We start from the raw sequence: 6,272 nt of genomic DNA on the forward strand, positions 1-6,272 counted from the left end.
CGGTATATTGCGCGCCGGTCATTTCCCTTCAGTGTGGAAAACCGGTCGCGTAATAATGATCCCCAAACCCGGCAAGAATGCCTCCTTAGCGGGCAGTTATCGACCCATCACCTTGTTGAGCACAGTCTCCAAAGTGTTCGAGTCACTACTGCTGCCTATGCTGCGTCCGTACGTGTCGCCGCGCGCTGAGCAATTCGGCTTTCGCTCGGCACACAGTACCACCCTTCAGGTATCTAGAGTATTGCACCATGTTAGCTCCGCCTTGAACAGGAATGAGAGAGCGGTCGCAATATTCCTAGATATCGAAAAGGCTTTCGACCGCGTCTGGCACGAGGGTCTTATATATAAGATCCTTACCACTACCCAATGCCCCGCGCGGCTCGTGAGGATATTGCACTCCTTCCTCACGGACCGCTCCTTTCACGTTTCCGTGTCCCCCGCCATTTCCCGAAACCACTCTGTGCAGGCGGGTGTCCCGCAGGGCAGCTGTTTATCGCCCGCGCTATACTCCGCCTACACAGATGACTTCCCCTCCCCCGCGCCAAATTCTAATCAAATCCTCGCGCTATACGCCGACGATGTAGCTTTAATCGCCGCATCGTTGAATACAACGCATGCGATGGTTAAGGCGCAACGCTGGCTTGATGAGTTGCCTGCGTATTTCGATCGTTGGCGGATATCTGTTAACGCACGAAAGACACAGGTGATTCGGTTCGGTGGTTTGACTCCCTCCCACCAACTCACTCTGGCTGGTGAGCAGATCCCATGGTCCGATACCGTCCTTTACCTAGGTGTAACTATTGATTGCCGGCTTCGCTTTAACAGCCACGTGAAGCAGGTAATTAACAAGTGCAAAGCCGCCCACGCCATACTTCGTCCGGTGTTATACTCTGAACTCCCGCTGCGTATAAAGGTAAGCGTTTATAAAACCTACCTACGGCCGCTCCTCACGTACGCCGCGCCCGCCTGGTATGTGTATGTGTGTGAAAGCCTGCGCCGCAAAATGCGTGCGCGGCAGTCACTCGCATTACGCGCTATCGTCGGTGCGCCGAGGTATGTGAGAAACGAGCTAATACGTAGCGATCTCGGTGTAGAAACGCTGGATGAGTTTATCCTTCGTCTCTCCCAAAACATGTTCTCGCGGGCGGACGCCTCCTCTCATTCCCATCTCCGAGAGATTGCTCCGCACCGCGCCATTCCCGGGTCGCGTCGTCCGAATCCGCGCGACCTACTACCACCCCCCTCTCCTAAGGCGAACACGCCGTCCTCACCACCGGCATTGCAAACAATGCCGGCACCATACACTGCGCCTCCAGCGCCACCTACCGCCCACGCACTCTGTGCGCCCCTCACTACTCCCTCCTACCAAACCTACTCCCACGCGCAAATAGCGCAATCCTATACAACGCCCCCACCCACGCAAGCTTCGCCTGCGACGGCGCTTCCTATCGCGCCGTCTGTCGCCTCACCCTGCATAACTCCTACACAGTCGGTACACAACGTACCCAGCCAATCCACCGCCCACTCCCACGCGCAATTGGCGCCTCCTATCACACCCGTCGGTTTTGTGTCGCTCCCGGGTTCCCTGTCCGTCCCCGGCTTAGACACAAGTCTAAGACGGGCTCGTAAAACTAAACACAGGTCGGTCGAGTCTTCGCAAAATGCGAAAAGGTTTAAAAAGTCGGGCACAGTCTCCTATACTGTGCCCCAAATAACTAACACTTTTATTCCCAAACAGGGCGATTCGTCCTCCCAGTAACCCGCCCGTATTAGCGGGCGGCGCCATACACCTGCTGCAGAGGACGAATCGTCCTGAACAGCATCCCCCACGCAGCCTCCTAACGGAGGCCGCGTGTGTGAAGACCCTTGCGCGCGCGACTCGGGTCATTCGTTCGCCGACCGTTGCCGAGTGCACATCTATTACGTAGTAGCTTACTATAACTTATTTGTGAAGTTTATTTTATTAGTGGTCATAATAATTGTAATACCAAGTGAAAGTGATTGTATTAGAAATGACTGTATTGTAAAACTGACATGATTTAAAAGAGCAACTATGGAGTTTCTTGCCGGTTCTTCTCTGTAGATACTGCATTCCGAATCGGTGGTAAATAAAGAAATGTTTGAGTTAGAGGTGTTTCTTTGCTCGATTACCCAACGCAACGCCCACAGCTTGAAAATAGATCCACATTCTACACCTTTCGCCGACATCAGAATTGGGATGAAATCGAGCAAATGAGAAAACACGTGGCGATAACCTGGATACAATTGATGCGTGTGCTGATTAAAAGACAAAATGCCGCAACCACGTGGCACTTCGATCCAGTTTCAACGGGAAGAGGCATCCTACAGTTCTACGAGCATACGTGTCACTGAGCAGCCGGTGACAAAGGGAGAGCTCGTTATGTGCTCGTATGGACCCCGTATCATCGAGAGCAGCGCTTCATCATGACTTCACAAGTCTGGCATCGCAGCGTTATCGCAGTAGCAGTGGCGCGGGCGGTGCGCCTACAAGCCGTGTGGTTCATGGCAGAGGACCGTATGGTGTAACGAAACGACGCGTTGGCAGCTGCCACTCGGCACATGTATGAGGCTAAGTGCTGGTGAATCTGGTCAGTCGTACTATTTTTATTACTATGTTTCTGATGTTCTCTTGTAAGAAGGTCAGTAGATAACATTTCACTTTGAGTGTGCAATTAGATAAAGAAAGTAAGGTTTTTAAAATGTAGTAACTTATTTGAAAGAAAAAGAAATTTATTGCCAAAAACATTAATTACAAAATTTATCTTAAAATTAATTGAGGAAAATCGTCACAGCCTCAGCTAAATGCTGCATAAAAACAGCGCTGATTTACAGGCCGTACAGATTTTGTTAAAAGTTGTAACCTACAAAACCAGTGTATAGTTAAATCTTATTGCATTTAACTCGACTTATTCACGCATGTTATTATTAGGTCGTGCGATATTGCTTTACGGTTTTGTAATTAGTTAAATCTTATTCCATTACATTTAGCCCATCTTATAGATACGCAGTGATAAATTATCAGTAGGTCGTGTGACTTGTATTTCACTTATTCAGAGACGCGTTTACTTTAGTAGGTAATTCGTGTTATTTTAAAAAAATACTTCGCGGCGTAAGCATGTCTTCAAGATGAATTAAGTAACGACTTGCTTTAATGTTTGTAAGTTTAAGAATTAACACTAAAAAAAGAAAACACATTAATTTGTACACTGCATCCAGATTCTTCAATCAAACGTAAACAATAAACATTCACTTGTCCGTGTATCAGAACAAAAACAGTATGCGAATTACTTTTAAATTAGTTTCTTAACTACCCGCGTTAGTTTCTTGACTACCCGCATTCATTTCTTGAACTACCTGCGTTAGTTTTTATTTAGACTATACCCTTGACAAATAGCAATTAATTGCTACACAAAGACAGCCTTATTGCCATTCGATTAAAAAACGAAAAGCAATGCGTTAACTTGTGCTTAGAGGTTTAATAAACTTTTCGTAGGTTTTATTTAGGGTGATATTATTGAGGTCATTTCTTTATAAAAAAAAAATATTAAGTCGTGAACAATTCACAGTATACAGTTTTTACAATATGCAGTTTTATGAAATGTGGCAGATTTAGTTTGAACGGTAAATCGAGGCATTTAGTTTTGAATTTTTACTTAGATAATTTATTAAGTCCCTATTTAGGCAGTTCATAATACAATGTCACAGATAATTAGCGTGTGTTCAAATAAACATCTGGCGTAAGATTTTATGATTGGAGTACGGGTCTAGATTTGGTTTTAGTATGTAATTTGATTGCTTTAAAATAAAAAAAAGAGAAAAAAAAAAAAAAACTCTTAACTATCCCATCAACGTAAGGGTCCGTTAAATATTACGATAGTTTAAAAAAAAGATAATAACCGAAAATAATCTCAAGGTTAATAGCGCATTTACAGTTTACATACTGTCGTCAGAATATAATGTCTGTTTAATTGAATAGAGAAAAGAAAAAAATCCATCCAGGTTTTCTGAAGGTTATTTTGTAGCTTCAAAATATAAGAACGCAAATCCTAAACGTGGAGTATTCGATAGTATAATCGATTTACATTGTGTGCATTTAATGTAATTCCTTGATAATAGTTTTTGTGACTAGCTGCAGTTTGACATCAACTGAATACATCAATTAGGTAGTTGTACAGTAGTTGTTGAGCAGTACATTCTTATTTACGTTGAAACTAAAATTTAGCTCAGCCCTTTTACTGTTCGATATGAGATTCACAGATGAGTTTAAGCCTACACTTATCAATTGTTTTAAGTTGAGTTTTCAAAAGTTAACATACCGTTAAGGAATTTTAACCACATTTGAGAACAAGCTTTTGCCACTTTTTGAGTTAGTCGAAATTTTGTGTTTTTTTGCGGTTAAGTTACGAATTATTCGTTTTAAACTTTTTAGATATTGTAATTTTTGCGCTATAGTCAATGATCATAATTAACGACAGGAAATGTCAGATTGATTTTAATTAGCTAAATTACAGAGAGCGTTTTACGACACAGCGTTTAGAAGCGAGGCAGTTAACAGTACGGCGCAGCGGTTGCGTAGCATATGGAGCAACGTAGCATCATCAGCGGCCAATGGTACGGCTCGATGACGCGATGCCAGGATGACGCAGCACAAACGTTGAGGATACGGTCGCGTACCGTTTTACTGATTTGCTGCGGCAACACTCTGTTTTCAGTTTTCATAGTTGACCAGTAGCATACTGACATCTGTTTACTCGTACGCTGTACGAAGTAAATGTGTGTTGTGTCCACACAACACACATTTACGTAATATTCCAATATTACTACGGTAATGTCGTTTATTAGAAGAAAGTGATATGCTATCTGGCATGAGGTCCAGGATAGTACATGTGTGTTCTGACCGGTCAGTAGGATCGGGGCAGTGTGGAAACCCTGTAAGGTCAGTGTAGGCTGAGGCAGGATGGATGTTATTTAGACAAAAAAAAAAATGAAAATGAATTATCGTAGTAATGTAGTGTGAGATATTATGGCGTACGAGGACGCAAGTATGACTGTATCGGAGATAACTTGTGTAAAGTAAAAGTTTGTAACATGGATTATTGTAACGGTAATGATTTCATTGCAGGAATTGTGCGTGCTATCTGGTTTGCAGTCCACGGTAGTTGAGCCTTCATTTGTGGTGAGCGAGCGTCGTGTCTATGTTATGTGGATGTTGTTGGTTTCTGTAAGGTCAGTATGGCCGAGCGGTATAGTAGTCTAATCCCGGGATGAAATACCGTAGTGCTGTAAAACAAGAAGGGACGTACGAGGACGTACGATTGTCAGTATGGCCGAGGAGTGGAGAGAGTGGAGAGAGTCGTGAGTTTGGATTTAATATTGTTGTGTAAAAAAAAAAAAAAGAAAAGAAGGAAAAAAAAATAATCCTTAAAAAAAAATTATACAAAAAAAAAAAATTTATGCAAAAAAAATTATTATGCAAAAAAAAGAATGATGCAAAAAGAATGATGCAAAAAGAATGATGCAAAAAGAATGATGCAAAAAGAATGATGCAAAAAAAATGATGCAAAAAGAATGATGCAAAAAAAAGGAGAGCAAAAAGAATGGTGCAAAAAAAAAAGAGAGAGCGAGTTATTGAAGGGAGTCCGGTCCAATAACTCGGCTATAGGGATTGCAGATCCGGTCTAGCACGCTATAGGGAAATCTGGTCTAGCAGTAAGCTAAAGAGATTTCCGGACTGGCACGCTAGAGGGAAATCTGGAGAGATTTCCGGACTGGCACGCTAGAGGGAAATCTGGAGAGATTTCCGGACTGGCACGCTAGAGGGAAATCTGGAGAGATTTCCGGACTAGCACGGTTGCTGAAGGGCTTGCCGGACCAGCACATTGTTTTAATTGTCTTGTTCCCAGGTGCTCAGAAGTCGCTCGAGGACGAGCGTATGTCAGAATGGCCGTGACGGCGCCACCGTCGAAGCTTTAAAAAATAACGAACGGCGAACCGATATAAAGCAGCGCGCGCGCACGACTCGGGTCATTCCCCCCTCTCCTAAGGCGAACACGCCGTCCTCACCACCGGCATTGCAAACAATGCCGGCACCATACACTGCGCCTCCAGCGCCACCTACCGCCCACGCACTCTGTGCGCCCCTCACTACTCCCTCCTACCAAACCTACTCCCACGCGCAAATAGCGCAATCCTATACAACGCCCCCACCCACGCAAGCTCCGCCTGCGACGGCGCTTCCTATCGCGCCGTCT

General features: G+C 44.2%; 1 long non-coding RNA gene across 1 annotated transcript; it reads left to right on the plus strand.

The window, feature by feature from the left end:
* The first annotated feature begins 3,224 nt into the window (after positions 1–3,224).
* Positions 3,225–5,421, plus strand: LOC149905015 (uncharacterized). The gene is made up of 2 exons (XR_016457163.1): positions 3,225–4,957; positions 5,144–5,421. It is a non-coding gene; the product is annotated as an uncharacterized LOC149905015 (long non-coding RNA).
* Positions 5,422–6,272: the final 851 nt, after the last annotated feature.

This window comes from Colias eurytheme, chromosome 10 (genome assembly GCF_061535395.1).
Source record: "Colias eurytheme isolate Ceu_HAF_F1 chromosome 10, ilColEury1 Martin Lab GWU primary, whole genome shotgun sequence".
Classification (NCBI taxonomy): Eukaryota; Metazoa; Arthropoda; class Insecta; order Lepidoptera; family Pieridae; genus Colias; species Colias eurytheme.